The sequence below is a fragment of the Meles meles genome, chromosome 12 (assembly GCF_922984935.1).
Source record: "Meles meles chromosome 12, mMelMel3.1 paternal haplotype, whole genome shotgun sequence".
Taxonomy (NCBI): Eukaryota; Metazoa; Chordata; class Mammalia; order Carnivora; family Mustelidae; genus Meles; species Meles meles.
In genome coordinates this window covers 24,765,462-24,782,987 of record NC_060077.1, presented here as the reverse complement: position 1 = coordinate 24,782,987, position 17,526 = coordinate 24,765,462, and the positions used below count along the sequence as shown (strand labels likewise).

Genomic DNA, 17,526 nt, shown 5'->3' with positions numbered 1-17,526 from the left:
ATTAAAGAGAACTAGGAATAATTTCCTCAAAATTGAGAAGGTGCAATATGTAAATTATGTTTCAGAGTTGCTGGAGGGCAGGAAAAGCCCTAGGAAGCCTTTCATCCCATGCCTTGTGGCCCCCCCCCCCCACTAGTTGTTATTGTTTTTAAGATTTATTTATTTAGTTTAGAGAAAGAGAGGGGGAGAGAGTGTGTGCGTGGCAGGAGGGGCAAAGGGAGAGGGAGACGTAGATGTAATAAGATAGTAAGTGGGTGTCATTTTAAGTAACCAAGTTCTAGGGTCATCTGTGGTACAGTAATGGAGAATTACTACATCTACATAATATATACTACATACATGTTGAATGAAGGAATGAGCTGATTGTAGGCCATGAACAAATCAACCTCTCTGGACCTTAGTTTTCCATCTCTGTTATTAATTTATGAATCACTTCACTATCAGATGAAGCCCTTTCCCCTACTTTATCTGTTTGGTTCCTCACAGTTTATGTAACTGAAGATATTATTAATAAGACATGAATGAGGCTTTTCCTAGAAGCACTTCTAGGTCAGCTAAGAATTATACGTTATTCAATTCCAAGTGAGCCATACAGACCCCCAGAAAGCATTTCTCCTTTGTGTTTAAGACTAGAAAACAGAGGGGCACCAGGTGGCTCAGTTGGGTTAAGCGCCTGCCTTCAGCTTGGGTCGTGATCCCAGGGTTCTGGGATTCAGCCCGGCTTTAGGGTCCCTGCTCAGTGGGGAGTCAGCTTCTCTCTCTCCATCTGCCTCTCCCCCAGCTTGTGGTTTCTCTCTCTCTCATTTGCTCACTCTCTCTCTCTCAAATAAATGAATAAAATCTTAAAAAAAACAAAACAAAACAAAACTGGGAAACAGGGGTGCCTGGCTGGCTCGGTCAGTTGAATGCGTGACTCTTGATCTCAGGGTTGGGAGTTCGAGCTCCACACTGGGTGTAGTGATTACTTAAAAATAAAATTTTAAAAAAGAAGACTAGAAAACAGCATGGTCCAATTTAGCAAACTTTACATTAGCCTGTTGGCAGGTAAAAATATATGTGTGTCTCTGTGTGTAATTGTTGCCACCATCTAACATCTAACCAGTTCCTGTTAAATCAGCAGGAAGTACCACTGCTAACCCAAAGAGTCACCCTTCCCCCTCCAGCCAAGTGGTTACCCTTCTCCCTTGCGTCACACATGGTTCAAATATAACAAATGTGGCTCACCACACAAATGTTAAAATGCATCTTTTGGAAACAAACCAGATCTCTATAGTGGCGAATGTAAACAGAAAAACTCTAGGCAGTAGGAGGCTGGTGTTCAGTGGGAGCCCGGCTTGGGAATGGCTGGGTTTTAGAGTTTAAACAAATGCAGTGAGTTAAGCATCTCTAGTCAGGGGCACATCCCACAAGCCGAGTTTGTTAAAGGGACTTTACACATGGAAACCCGAACCATGCATTCAATGGTTCTTAATGAGAACTACTCGATCATTATCACCCTGGTCATTTACTCTGATTTTTGTCTCATTTATCCTATTATGATCAGAAGTAAGCATGTTATTGTGGATTAGTTTACAGAGAGCCCAGGGCACATAATCATAAATGTTAAGATTAGATATCAACAAGGTTATGGGTTGTACTAATGCAGCTGGAACTTATAAGCGTTATTCACAATTTGGTGAGCAAATCCAGGAAGCTCATGTTCCAGTGGGTAGTGGGGCAGATCTCTGGAAGTCAGCCCCTCCGGTGTTGCAGCTCCATTCATCTGATATCAGTGGCCTGAGGTATCATGCCTGTCTGGCCTGAGTCAGTTGCTTGCCAGACACCATCAAGTCTACCTCCCAAGATACTGCAGATGTTTGTCCGTGTCTCTGTCTCCACACTGCCATGTCCCTTCCCACTGAGACTACTGCCCTGGCCTGCTAGTCCATCTCCCTAGTTCCAGGTGCACGCTACCCTAATCTAGTTAGTCCACTGTAACCAGAATAATCTTTACTGTATATTCCAGGCAGAAGGAAGGGCAAGGGCAAAGGCCTAAGGCTGAAACGAGGTTGGCCTTTGCAGGAACAAAAAGAAGTGAGGATAACCAACGATAGAGAGGGGAAAGTAATAGGAGCTGGAGGGGTAGGCAGGGGCCCTGCTTGCAACCTTCCAAGTCCCTCAGGATGAAGTCCCAACTCTCACATGGTACACAAGGCCCTGCCTGATCTGTTCTGCTCGCTCCACTTCCCCTCCCGCTTCAGCACGACCTCTCTCTCTATAGCTCAGCTCATGTTCTAGGTGAAAGCCAAATTAAGTGATAGTGTATTTGCGAGTTTGCCCATGGCACATTGCTCTCTGGACTTCTGCACATACTCTTTACTTTGCTTGGAATACACTCTCTGCTTAACATTGTAGCTTAAGCACTATTTCCCCTGGGGAAGCACCCCGCCCGCCAAATAAAGTCATTTGCCCCTGTTGTGGGCCTGTAGCAGCCTCAATTCTAAACACCTGCTCATATGTCTCTCTCCCCAACGAACCATGTATGACTTAAGGGTAAGACTGTATCTTCCACATACTGTTGTATTCCCAGGGCCTGGTACGGTCTCAGTCGCAGAGCCGGTGCCTTAAAACTGAATTCCAGATGCCCAGGCCTATTCTGCACCACCTGCTGGAATCACGGAGTGAGTGGGTGAAGGCAATTCTTCAGCAGCAGTGAAGGAACAGAGCAGGGGGGGAAGTAAAAGGCAGAGCTGACCTGCGTGACAACACCCACTTAACGCTAGTGAGTGCAGGTTCTGACTCCTGCCTGCACACTGTCCTATCTGACTCTTCGAATCACCACTCAGGATAACTGAGTTTTCCAGAGAGGTTAATTTGAAAACTTAAAGTTTTATCCTCATCATTTAGGACAGAACCTTTTTAAAACATATTAGCTATTTCTTTTTTTTAAAAAACTTAACCCAGTTTAACCTACTTTACTTTTTAATTTTTAAAAAAGATTTTATTTATTTATTTGTTTGAGAGAGAGGGAGGGAGAAACAGACTCCCCGCTGAGCAGGCAGCCCGATATGAGGCTCGATCCCAGGACCCGGGATCATGACCTGAGCCGAAGGCCAACACTTAACTGACTGAGCCACCCAGACGCCCCTCAGTTTAACCTACTTTATGTTCCTCTTGGTGGCCTGAGGTTGTCAAATGTGCTTCACCCAAGCTGGTGTGCTTTTTTTGCATGCTCCTGTCTGGCTTCAATAGTCAAATCTGTCCCCGTGGTTACCGCCGAGGCTGCTGACCGCTCAGAACATTGGAACTGGAAGGAGTCTCAGGGAACCTCTACTTTGTGCTCCTGTCTGTGTGTGTACCCTCGTCTTTATTTGTCGCTGCTTGGGTTTACAACAATACTGCCACACTTATTAGAGTTGTATGAAAAACAGAAACAGTTTCTAAAGGGGGACCTAGGCTCCCCACTTTCCAGCAATCATGCCACAGCTCAAGCGTTGTTTTACACGCTTCCATCCCAGGACACGGCGCTCCGCGGACGGGCGCTGGCACTACTGCCATCGGTTCAGGAGCAGCGAGCGCCCTACAATAGCCCCGAACGTGCACTCCCGAGTCCGACAGACTGCAGCGTGAGTTCTGGCCCTGGCTTCATCAACAGTGGAATGCAGAGCAACAGGGCCCCAAAGCGTTCTTTGGAGAATTGAAATGAGATAATGTAAATAAAGTAAAGACCACAAGGCCTGAGGGGATAACATGTGCCGAATAAACAGTGTTTATTCTCATTACAGTTGACCCTTGAACAACGCAGGCTTGAAACGCACGTGTCTATTTATGTGTGGATTTTTTACAGGATAGGACTGTGCATGTATTTCCTCTTCCTTACGATTTTCGTAATAACACTGTCTTTTCTCCAGCTTACTCTATTGTAAGAATACAGTATATAATACATGTAACGTACAAAGTCTGAGTTAACTGACCGCTCATGTGATCAGTAAGGCTTCTGGTCGACACCAGCCTCTTAGTAGTTAAGTTCTTGGAGAGTCAACAGTTATGTGCAGATGTCTGACTGGGCAGGGGGTCAGGGCCCCTAACCCCTGCGTTGTTGAAGGGCCAAGTGTATATATAAATAGGGCTTTCATCGTTCACCACACAAACAGAAACCACTTGCTCAGTAACAGAAAACTAAAATAGCATTGAGTTAAAAGGCAAAATCAAAGGCAGCCACCTCAACAAACTGGGTTTCATTCCAGATATGAAAACATCGATCTCTTACAGCTGGTGAGCACACAGTACACTTTCCCATAAGCATCTCACGTGGAAATCAAAGCCCTCTGAGGGAGGCGGTAGGACGGGGTTATTCTATGTGACAGAGAAGAAATCACGGACTGGTGAGGTTGTGGGCCTTCCATGGGGGCAGAGAAGATGGAACCAGAGGGCACGAGCAAGCTCTGGGGTGGTAGAGACTCACTCTGTGGTTTTGTTCCTTTTGCTCACGGGGCCGGTCTGGTGAACTGAATAGAAGTCAGATTACAGACTGACTTCTCAAACACACCAGCCCCTCCACGCTCGGTGTGCCACGAGGCCAGCCCCTGAGACAGTGGCCAGCCTCTGAGGGTGACACTGCCCTCTGACTCGCGCTGGAAAGTGTGGCTCGAAGTCTCGCCGGAGAAGACACGTCATACAGTCTTCAAAAGCGTTACTGGCCAACTGAGTGCATTTCCAGACCGTGTCCCACCCTTTGCTCTTCCCAGAAGTGGGGAGGAAGAGTCAATTTGAAAAAGGATATTTGTTCTCAAATTCCTTTTTACTTTCAAGACCACTTTAAAGTCCTGTGGCTTGGTCATGCATTTTTCCTCTTACCAAAGAGGCTTCATCACTTTCAATTCTTTAAAAATCCTCTTAAAATACAAGCAGACCCCTTGTTTATCATAGTTGGTGCTTTAAGACGCGTGACAGTTAATTAGCAACATTCTCTTCAGATGTTCAGAGGTCTTGCCAGAGATAAAAGTTTCAGAGGTGGCTGAGGGGAGATGGTCCTCTATTCAGATTAATCTGGGAACTACAGTTCTTCTGCATCACAAGGAACAGCTGGGAAGCATCCAGGCAGCTGACTAGCCACCCTTTACATTTGGACAAAACTGTAGTTTACTGTGAAGGTGCTGTGTATACCTCCATGGGAGCCCCCAAGGCCAACAACCCTTTTCTAAGGGCCACCACCTTCTCAGAACAACTGCTGGTTGGGAACAGGCAAAGGACTCCATTCTCTGACTGACTTCTGTGAGGCCCATGAGATTCTGTCTCCCAGGAAGCTGGAACTGGGACTTCAGTTAATGAATTATGAGTGCTGGACTTACAGGGGTCTTGTCAAGTGGGGGTTAAGGCAACCAGCCATATTTGGGCCACCTGAATTGAGAAGTGAGCTGATTCTTCTGCTCCACGAAGAGGAAGAAGAATGGATGCCATCCTGAGACAGAGGCAGAGGTGGGAGACCATGTGGCCCCAGGGAGAGATGGCAAGAGTAGGTACTTTCTTCCCAGGTTCTTGGGACACAGGAACAGGATGTTCTGCAATATAGTCCTAATGCCCTTCCAATAAATTCTTTTCATTCAAGTTAATTTGAGTGAATTCCATTCCTGGCAATCAGACAACTCCTGACAAAGATAGACAGCATGCCCATTGTGGCAAAAGCTCAATTTGAATACAAATCTTCAGATGGCAATTTATTTAAGAAGTCCTGACTGTTACTATGTTTTCTGTTCCAGTGCTCTGACCAGATCGGGGATATCTGTTTAAAAAACCAGAAGCAAAGTTCTTATCTTGCATTTTGGAAAACTTCCCTGGCTCTGCAGGACTCCTTCAGACATGAAGAAATGAAATGCAGTGACTCTGCTTATTTTAAGTCATTTAACCTTGTGTGGAGACCATCTTCTGCCCCTGGGACCTCAAGCTGGTGTCTCAGGAGCTGATTTCTTCCCTCCATGGGAGCAATAACAGAGCTCACCTGAGATGATGCCACTGGTGTCCTACCGAGGACCAATCATTTCAAATATGTCCTTCAGAGAATCAGTGGGTTAAGTGTAGACTCATCTATTCTCTCAGCCACGAGCTGTGACCACAAGCACATTGCCCTCCATCCTAGCCACCTACAACTTCCATTCCGGATTGGCAGCTGCCATCTTGGTCCAAGTCCTATCCCAACATGGCCCCACCATACTTCTTTAACTTTATTTCTAAACATCAACTTTCCTTTGTCAGTCGCACTGATTCTACAAGCAGCACTACTCATGTCTGAATCCCCTATGAGCTTGTCCATATAAATAAGTGAACACAGACTTTTCTTCCCCTGTGAAATTTTACCTTTAGGGGAAGGTAGTAAGAGTTCCTAAGGATCCTGACCCCCGTACAGCCCTGACGTATCACAGTGGTAGTTTTCTTTTGGTGGGAGTTCCTTCTCCAAAACTTAATTTCTGGTGATTTAATGTGTTAGTCTCCAAAGGAGGCTCTAATAATCTTGCCCCTCCCCATACATGTGGGCCGCCACCTACTTTAAGAGTTGGCATCAATTTCCTTTGCCCTTGAATCTGGGCTGGCCTTGTGACTTGCTTTGATCAACAGAACGTGGTGGACTTTTGAGTTCATGCCTTCAGAGGACTGGCAGCTTCTGCTTCCTCTCTCTTGGAAGCCAGCCAGCCACTATGTGAGTGGCCTGAGTACACTGTTAGAAAGAGCGGTTACCCAAGTAGAGGCCTGAAGCCGTGCTGGATGTCCTAGCCCTAGCAGAGCCCCCAGGGGAATGCAGCCACCTGACTGAGCCCTGATGAGAGCAGCAGAAGAACTGCCGAGCTGAACCTCAGCCAACCCACAAGAGTAGGAGAAATGGTAAGCCGTTTTTGCCTTAGGCCACAGGGTTTGGGGTGGCTTGTTATACAGCAACAGAGAACTGAAACACCTTACTCGTCAAAAGGTCAGTCCAAGTTCAGGAGGAATGATACAGCTGGGTCTCTGGGAAGAAGAGCTCAGTTTATTGACTTGAACTTTTGTTTTTCAGGGACACCACAAATATCCCAGGCAAGGAACCACAGAGTCGTCTTTGACTCTTCCCGCTGTTTCATCCCTTATATATTCTACTTGTCATCAAGTTCTGTCTTCTTCCTAAACGTATCTTGGATTTAACCCTTTCTGTCTTATCTCACTGCTGCCATCACAGCTTAGACCCTGATCCACTGGATTTAGAACTCTGCATCCATCCTCTCCTCCTGGACTTCCTTCCTTGGACCCATTCTGGAAGTGGGCCCTGGGCTCATCTTCCTAAACTAGGGCTTTCAGTATGTCAGTCCCCATCTGGCCAACTCTGGCTTTTGAGGTTTCAAGGCCTCATCTGGTCCCTCCTTGTCCACTCCTCTACTTGGGCAATGTCGTCCCCAGCCCATGCACATAACAACCCCAGGCCCTTCCTCCAAGTCCCTGTCGGGCTGTTACCTGACCTGGTATGCTCTGATCCATCCAGCCGCATCTGCCTCTCTTTGTAATGACTCCAACCTCCACAACCGTACCGAGAGCCCTCTCATCTGCAAAAACTCACAGCTCTCCACCTCCTAATTCAATCGTATTTATATACCTGGTAGGCTGGTCTCCAATTTCCTCCCATGTTTATAACTCCGATTCCTAATTACGTTTTAAGATTGACGGTAGGAACTCTCTCTTATGTTTATGTATATTCCTCCCAGGCAAGAACTACTGTAAAGGTGTTCAGGAAACTCAACCGTGTTGACCTGAGCGATTTTCCATTTTTCAGTTAGTAGTATGACTTGTCCAATCATGTTTCAGAACACTTTGGAAATATAGTATATATCTGTCATTGAGGAAAATGGCCATTTGGTTCAGAAAGTCCTTTTTTTCCCCTCATGGAAAATTAAATAATATCTACTGCCAAAAACCAAGAACAATCGAGTATCCGCCAGATCTGAGACCATAAAACTGTGCTGTGAGAACGAACTCAGGGCCTCTTGTGTTCTCTGACTGCAGCGCCACATCAGGCCCCAGGGGAGTGGCCACCGCAGCAGCTGAGGCACGCCACCGAGCCCCATGGCTAGTCAGATAAAGAAGGAATGGGCAGAAATAACACACAGGTTAGGAATAACCTATTTAGGAATTGTATGGCGGGAACATGCCATCAGCAGTCCATTCCCTGAGGAAAGCACAGGCCACCATTGTGCCTGCTAGAACTTCCATGCCCACCACATGCTGGGCCCTGGACTTAGGGTTGTGTGTACTTTATGCACTGGATCTTCAAAAGAACACTAGAAGGCACAAGTGAGGAGACCAAGGCTCAGAGCAGAGTCATTTTGCCGAAAGCCACTAAACAATTAAGATTCAAACCTAAGGCCATGTGACTCTGACATCTACATTCTTTCCACTAATTTGTGTTGTCTTTCTTACTGGAAGAGACATGATAACACATTATCAGGAATATTTAATGAGCACCGTTATGGCCTGCCCTGTGCTAGGTGTTGAGGGAGACTGTCACAATACATGGCTTGGGGGGACGGGAAGTCCCCCTAGATTCCATCAGCACCCTCCACAAATCAACATACCACCCATGTAAAAAGAGAGCATGTGCTTGGCAAATCCAGCTTCCAGAGGAGTGCCCCGTTCCACCTTAAGCCTCTCCTTCACAGAAATTCCAGAGTTACCCCTGCTCCTGTCTTTGAACGGCTTAGTCTGGCTGGGAAAACAAAACTGCTCACATGAAGCAAGAATGAACAGTACGAAGCAGGATTCTGACATATGCTAATTTAATGCTAATCTAAAAGGCCTCGATGCAACAAAAACGTTAGGTAACTGTAATGGCCAAAGAGAGGAGGTGCAAAAAACGAGTCTGCATCATTTATATTATTACTATTCATTTCAATATTGCTTTGGTGGTCAGCTAAAGTTTCAGGTTTCCTTTTAGCTGTGAAGTGCGAATGATGCTCCCAGATGTGTCTTTTTTTTTTTTTTTAAGATTTTATTTATTTATGAGAGAGAGAGTGCGAGAGAGAATGCAGCATGGGAGAGCTGGAGAGGGAGAGCAGGCTCCCTGCTGAGCAGGGAGCCCGATGTGGGGGTCAATCCCAGGATACTGAGCTGAAGGCGGACAGACACTTAATGGCTGAGCCACCCAGGTGCCCCAGATGTGCCTTTTATTTTTATTATTATTTTTTAAGATTTCATTTATTTGACAGACAGAGATCACAAGTAGGCGGGGCGGGCAGGGGGGGGGAAGCAGGCTTCCTGCTGAGCAGAGAGCCTGATGCGGGGCTCGATCCCAGGACTCTGAGATCATGACCTGAGCCGAAGGCAGAGGCTTAACCCACTGAGCCACCCAGGCGCCCTCAGATGTGCCCTTTTCGGGGTGAAGTTCAAACCATGCTGTGAAGATTCGGTGTTGGGAGAACACCCCCCCCACCCCCCCACCCCCCTGCCCAGGCCTGGACAAGACTGCTGATGTAGTGTTTCATGCCAAGGGTCCAAGTCCAGGGAGCCTCTTCCCAGCTGAGAACAGCTGGGCAGGGAACACCCGCGGAGACGGCCCAACATCCTACAGAGCGATTCTGCTGTGCGGCGAATGCTTCCTGGATACCATCGCAGCCTGCTGTCCTCCTGGGGCTTGGGATTTCCCAAACTCAAAGAAGACAAGAAAATGACTTAGAGCTAAGAGCTTGAACTGCAGACCCTCTGTCGCCACTGACTTAATCCTTTGGTTTCCACAATGTCAAAAAGGCACTCTTAATAATTCGGCATACTATCAGAATTTCAAACTCTAATTCCCAAACAATCCACCAAGAAAACTCTCAAGAATGACCTCAATAGTAGCCTGGATCCATCCCAGGGCCCCTGCTTTCCAAGGAAATAAAGGAAATGGAGCTGTCTCAAGAACTGGAGGGAAAAGGCCCTGGTCTTGCCACGAGGAGCCCTAGATTCAAATCCAGTTTGGCTCAGGGTATAATCCTCATCAGGTCGCCTCTACTCTAGGCTCATTGTCTCATCTAAACAATGGAGGGTGGGGAGTGGACACACCACCTGCTTCACAACACTGCCGGAAAGGTTAAATGAGGTAATGTGAATGAAGAGAAGTGTTTTATACACAGTCGGTACTCAATAATGGTTGAAATAAAAGCTGAAACATACTAAACATCAGTGATGACATTAACATGCAAAAAGTGCTAATAGAGACAAAATATTTTCTGTAATTCAGAGACTGCCTTGACCACCCCTGCCAAAGTGCCCTTGGCTTTTTACTCAAGCTCTGAACATAGCTTTAAAAACTCTTATTAGGGGTCACGCTTGGAAGCATATTTGTAAGGAACAAATCTGTTTTAACAAGACCATGGTGTCATTTAATTAAAAGGAACTTGAGCCAGTGAAGTCACCAAAGGCCCCATTTTGCAGAGATGCCATGGCTGGCATCCCCTTAGGACTCCCCTGTGCAAATGATGCAATCTCTGGAGAACTTCTCACGGATTAAGAGGGGGACACTTCACCCCAAATCCCTAACACAGAAGTTTGAGGAGCTATGGAGAAACATCTTCTGACACTCCACACTCTTCGGCCTCATCACCATCTTCCCAGGTCAAGTCCAAGCTCCGACCCACAAGACGGTCGTCCATTATCTGGCCCCACCTCATTCTTCTCAGACCTCATCTCTTGCCCTCCCTTCCTTTTTTTTAAAGTTAAAATTCCTTAATTTTTTATTCCTGTACCACTACCACAATTTACAGGGCAATATACCTGACGTAATGAAAAGAAAAAGACAGACAAAGCTACAACGGATAAAAGACTGCAGGAATGTACATCCGATTGACACTACATTGCATCAACCAGTAGCTGCACTGTGTTGTAAACTGTGGCTATGACAGTCCTGAGCAAGAAGGCTTTCCTCTTTAAGCTGCAGTAACTTTTCTGACTACGGATCCTTGTTCCTTCTGTGGCAGATTTTTACAGTTCCTCTAATGCATTTCGGACGACTGTCTCAGAGTAACCTGCAACTTTCCTGACAACTCCTCGCTCTCTTTCCTGCTAAGAACTGCAGCCCTTTTCTTCTGAAAATTTTTTAGAACCTTCTGCTACCATATCCACCACTTCCACCACTGGATCCACAACCACCACCATAGGGACTGCCCGAGCTTCTTCCACCAAAACTGCCCCCCTTCATGGGTCCATAATTGGATCGCTGTTGTCCACTATAATTTCCACAATCATTATAGTTCCCACCACCATAGTTAGCTCCAAAATTTCCTCCTTCGTTGTAACCACCATATCCTCTACCACCACCTCCATATCCACCTTCTTGGTTTTCATATCCTGGTCCACCACCCCCATAGCCTCCTCTACTCCTGTAACCAGGACCACCACCATAGTTGCCACCATCACCTCCAAATCCATTCTACCCACCATCACCTCCTCCGTAACTACCTCTGCTGCCACCACCCCCACCACCATAGCCTCCTCTTCCACCAAAGTTTCCCCCACGACCTCTTTGTGAGCCAGCAGACTGCATTTCTTCTTCAGAAAGGGCCTTTTTCATTTCACAATTATGCCCATTAATAGTGTGGTATTTCTGAACAACAATTTTAATAACTGTATCATGATCATCAAAAGTTACAAAAGGGGGGCGCCTGGGTGGCTCAGTGGGTTAAAGCCTCTGCCTTCAGCTCAGGTCATGATCCCAGAGTCCTGGGATGGAGCCCCGCATCGGGCTCTCTGCTCAGCGGGGAGCCTGCTTCCTCTTCTGTCTCTGCCTGCCTCTCTTCCTACTTGTCTGTCAAATAAGTAAATAAAATCTTAAAAAAAAAAAAAAAAGTTACAAAAGGAAATCTTCTCTTTTTTCCATTCCGTCTGTCTTCCATAACTTCTATGGTTTCAATCTTGCCATACTTTTCAAAGTAGTCTCTCAAATTATATTCTTCTGTATCTTCTTTAATATCACCAACAAAAATTTTCTTCACTGTTAAGATGGGCACCAGGCTTTACGGAATCCTTTCTAGAAACAGTTCTCTTTGGTTCCAATACATGCCCATCAAACTTGTGTGCTCGAGCACACATTGCTGTATCCACCTCTTCAACACAAGAGTAAGTCACAAAACCAAAAACCCCTGGAATGTTTTGTTTGGAGGTCTCTCATCTCCACATAATCTGTAAGTGCACCCCATTTTCCAAAATGTTCTCTTAAACTATCATCTGTAGTTCCAAAGCTCAAACCACCAATGAACAGTTTTCTCAACTGCTCTGGTTCCTTTGGACCATGGCCCTCCTCCCCCCGTGGCGGTGGCCGCAGCTGGGCTGGGTGTGACTGGGCAGCGATTTTACCTCCATTTTATGACAGGACTTGCCTCTTCTAACTCGACCTCAATATGGGACCGAGAGGAAGAGTTGCCTTTCCTTCTTATATTTCTATCTCAGCAACATTGATTTTGCCTGGGAATTCACTAGTGTGTGAGTGCATGCACACTATTCCTTCTACCCCCGCTGCCCTCCCTATTGCACCCAACCCTAACATCTAGAACCTGGCTGCTTTAAGTGTGATCCTATGACTCTGCATCCCAGGGACTGGTTAGAACTGCAGAGTCTCTAGCCTGCCCTAGACCTACTGAATCAGAATCTGCATTTTAATAAGATCCCCACGACTGTACTACTACTATATTTTCATGAGGAAACTTAAAGTTGGAGAAGCCCTGTTGCCAAGATCCCACCTCTTCCAGAAGCCCTCCTTGATAACCAGTAGCCCCTGCCTCCCACCATGCCAGGGAAGGTGCCCCTCCTTCAGTGCTCCCAACCTTTTGCTCATCTCATTTATTACAGAGTATCTTGCATATGCTTATCTGTCTGTCTGTCTTTTGCTCTAGACTAGGGGGTCCCCACAGACTACACCATCCTTGTGTCCTCTGTGCTGTACCAAGGTATGGCATATGACTGGAGCTTAACAAATGACACTTGTCACAGCTAGTAATAAACTCCTTGTGATTCTCAACTTTAATAACCAACTTTAAATAACTTTTATAACTAGCTTTAACTTTAATAATAATAACTTTAAATAACCAGAAGTTTATTAAGTTTAATAACTAAAATTTTAATCACTAACTTTATTTTTATTTATTTTTTTAGAGAGGGAGGGGGTGAGGGAGAGGGAGAGAGAGAATCCCAAGCGGGCTCCATGCCCAGCGCAAAGCCTGACATGAGGCTCAATCTCATAACCCTGAGATCATGACCTGAGCTGAAATCAAGATTTGGACACTTAAGTGACTGAACCACCCAGGTGTCCCTAATCACTAACTTTAATAACTCACTCAGATACCTGTGAGCTATATGCAAATTATCTCAATTCAGGTTAATTAGGTTAATCATGTTATACATCTGAACCCAGATACTTTGAAAGCTGTATTTATATATTTATTTTGAAATATTTAAAATATTATACAATTTTAAGATATCACAGAATTAACTTTTTATAATGGAAACTTTCAAACATACAAAAAAGCAGGAAGGAATAATGAGCCCATTGTCATGCAGCATCAAAAAATATCTACTTTTTTTTTTAAACCATTCTAGTTTCATCTATTTCCCTCATCTGACCCATTCACTCTTTGGGAGATGAGGTAATTTTAAAATAAATTCCAGACATATTATCAACTTCAACCACAAATATTTCAGTATGTATCTATAATTTCAAATGACTTAAACAATTATTTGTATTTCTCCGCCATGCCATTATTGTACCTAATAAAATTAACAGTGGTTTCTTAATATAATCTAATAGTCTGTGTTCCAATTTCCTTATTTCAAAGATGAATTTGGGGGCGCCTGGGTGGCTCAGTGGGTTAAAGCCTCTGCCTTCAGCTCAGGTTGTGATCCCAGGGTCCTGGGATCGAGCCCCGCATCAGGCTCTCTGCTCAGCGGGGAGCCTTCTTCCTCCTCTCTCTCTGCCTGCCTCTCTGCCTACTTGTGATCTCTGTCAAATAAATAAATAAAATCTTAAAAAAAAAAAAAGATGAATTTGTATAGTTGAGTTTGTAGAAATCAAGTGAATGTTTTATAGCAAACAAAGAATGGCTCTTAGCAATGATAAAGTATATTTCTCATGCCCGTAGTTTCAGGCCCACGTCAGCTATGTGGAGGAAATTATATTTGCCTTTAAATGCCATTTGCAGGTTCCCTCTACCTCACAACTAGATTACTTAAACTTTTACAAAACCGTCCCAAATCTTTTAAAAAGAATCTAGGTAAAACAGAACAAATCAAAAGCCACGCTGAGGCCCATCACATCCTTTGCAAGCAATGAAATAAATGGGAATTAGAATGGAGGGGATGATAATTTAACAAGAGATATGCAAAGAACAGATACTAAGCCAAATGGTTTCCGCCTCAGTAGCCAAACCAACGGGACTGAGTTGTAGAGGATGGGATCTAGAGGGATGGGGACCTTGAGGACTTTTTGAGGAAATTTGCTTTTAACGATCTGTATTTCTTCTGTCCACAATAGAAACTTGGGGTTTCTGAGAAACATACTGGCCCATGTGGTTTGAAGAGCATATCCAATTACCTCAGAGTTGTTCTCTTTTTAACAGTTATGTTCTGGGTCGGGGGTGGGGTGAGTCTGTGGTGGGTATTAAGGAGGGCATGTATTGCATGGAGCACTGGGTGTGGTGCATAAACAATGAATTTTGGAACACTGAAAAAAATAAAAATAAAATCTTAAAAAAAAATAAATTAAAAAAAAATAATGGTTATGTTCTGATCCATGCTCCACAGGTCAAGAGCACAGTTCAAGTTTCTCTTTTCCCCTGTGTGAATCAGACTTCATCGCTGCCTCCCTGCCTGTCTTAGTTAGCTCTGTCCGAAACATGCCGCCAGGCAGAGATTCCGGTCGCCACACAATGGCCTGCCATTCAACCACATTCTGTTTTGTCCCTAAACATCCACTCCCCCGGCTCCTGCTGGGTCTGTTATATTCAGATATGAACTTTCCAGGAATCTGATCATGTCACAGGCCTTTTCCTGTATGACAAGTTCAATGCTAATCATGAATAGTGGGCTTCGCACAGAGGGTTAGTATTATTCATGAAAATTATGACTCCACATCCAGAAATAGGGCAAAACTAGCCTAAAATAGGCTGGTTGTATCTCCGTTGAGTCCACTAGGCAATTACCAAGGCCTCTTCCTTCAACCAGCACAGGAGTTTTTCTCAACTACATGAATCAGACACTCAAGGAGCACAATGTTCTGCCAGACTCTCAAAGTCTGAGGCTCAGCTAGATGGGGAGCCCCGGTGCCCACAGGGTGAACGGAAGGGTTTTCTAAAGAACCAAAGCCAGATACTGTTCCCTCCCCAGCACCCCCCTAAATCAGGTACTCCCCAGCTCTCATTCCCAACCTCTGTATGCCTCCCTGCCTGGACCATTTCAAAGCCAACTTTAGACATTTCGAGAAGGCTACTAAAGGGCCATAAAAAAAGGAAATGATATTTAATTTTCCTTTTCTGGAAGAGAAAGGCACATCCTGCAGATATTAGGAATGAGAGGGGTACTACATGGGTTGTATCATTTTTTGGTAATTCTCTCTTCTGGAACTTAGTTTCAGTGACCACATGAGTCCGCTCCCATTGGCCAAATTATATTTTATAAATGCAAGCTGAGGATTATCTTTCCAAATAAAAGCGGCCAGATTGAAATCCCCTCCTCACCATTCCTGAGAGAATGACACAGGCTAGTACTAAAAGACTATCTTTGTGTAGAACAAATGGACCGAGGAAAATCTGCTTTCCTCTCCCCCTGCCCCTTTCTTCTTTACATAACTAGAGCCAAATGAGATGTTTTTCATTTTAAAAATTTGATTAAGCAGACTGAGCAAAAGCCCATTCTGCTGGTCTTTACTGTGTTCTCAATTTTGGGACTGAATCAAGGCATACTCGGGTTGGGAGAGTGAAGCCAGGCCCTCACTGCCAGGCAATGGTCTCATTTGGAAATTTGTAACTTTTGGAAGGTGAGAGGTGGGGCCTGCAGCACCCCTTCCCCATGAGGCAGCAGAATTCAGACTGCTGTGGTGGGCATGAGTGAGAGGTCCCAGGTCCCCCACAAACCTCCATATCACTCTATATAACAGCCTCTGGGACTGAGGTGTGAGGAAGGTGGCAGGGTAAAGAGTAAGGGGAAATAGTATGGTAAAAAACAACCCAGGTAACTTCATCAAGATCAAAAGCTTCTGCACAGCAGAGGAAACAGTCAACAAAACAAAAAGGCAACCCACAGAATGGGAGAAGATATTTGCAAATGACAGTACAGACAAAAGGTTGATATCCAGGATCTATAAAGAACTCCTCAAACTCCACACACACAAAACAGATAATCATATCAAAAAATGGGCAGAAGATAGGAACAGACACTTCTCCAATGAAGACATACAAATGGCTATCAGACACATGAAAAAATGCTCATCATCACTAGCTATCAGGGAGATTCAAATTAAAACCACATTGAGATATCACCTTACACCAGTTAGAATGGCCAAAATTAGCAAGACAGGAAACAACGTGTGTTGGAGAAGATGTGGAGAAAGGGGAACCCTCTTACACTGTTGGTGGGAATGCAAGTTGGTGCAGCCACTTTGGAGCACAGTGTGGAGATTCCTCAAGAAATTAAAAATAGAGCTTCCCTATGACCCTGCAATTGCACTGCTGGGTATTTACCCCAAAGATACAGATGTAGTGAAAAGAAGAGCCATCTGTACCCCAATGTTTATAGCAGCAATGGCACGGTCACCAAACTGTGGAAAGAACCAAGATGCCCTTCAACAGACGAATGGATAAGGAAGATGTGGTCCATATACACTATGGAGTATTATGCCTCCATCAGAAAGGATGAATACGCAACTTTTGTAGCAACATGGACGGGACTGGAGATTATGCTGAGTGAAATAAGTCAAGCAGAGAGAGTCAAATATCATACGGTTTCACTTATTTGTGCAGCATAACAAAGAACATGGAGGACATGGGGAGATGGAGAGGAGAAGGGAGTTGAGGGAACGTGGAAGGGGAGATGAACCATGAGAGACTATGAACTCTGAAAAACAACCTGAGGGTTTTGAAGGGGCGGGGGGTGGGAGGTTGGGGGAACCAGGTGGTGGGTAATAGGGAGGGCACGTATTGCATGGAGCACTGGGTGTGGTGCAAAAACAATGAATACTGTTACGCTGAAAATAAATAAAAACAAAAAACAAAAAAAAAACCAACCCAGGTAGAATTATTATGAATGAGCTGTCCTTTTCCTCAGCTCTAGTAACTGAGAAAACCTGCTCCCTTGGCATATTTAAAAAGATATTACGGGGCACCTGGGTGGCTGTCGGTTAAGTGTCCGATTCTTGATTTTGGCTCAGGTCACGATCTCAGGGTGGTTAGATCGAGCCCTGCATCGGGTGGGAGGCTGCTTAAGTTTCTCTCCCTCTGCCCCTCCCATCCCTCTCTCTCAAAAAAAGAAAGAAGAAAAGATCGGACAAACACTACATTAGTACCCGTCTTC

General features: G+C 45.0%; 1 protein-coding gene and 1 pseudogene across 2 annotated transcripts in view; both read right to left on the bottom strand.

Moving 5' to 3' along the window:
- Positions 1-17,526, bottom strand: part of KREMEN1 (kringle containing transmembrane protein 1) — a 66,851-nt gene that overhangs the window by 25,864 nt on the left and 23,461 nt on the right. The gene's annotated exons all lie outside the window — the stretch shown is intronic.
- LOC123954341 lies at positions 10,986-16,097 on the bottom strand (annotated as a pseudogene).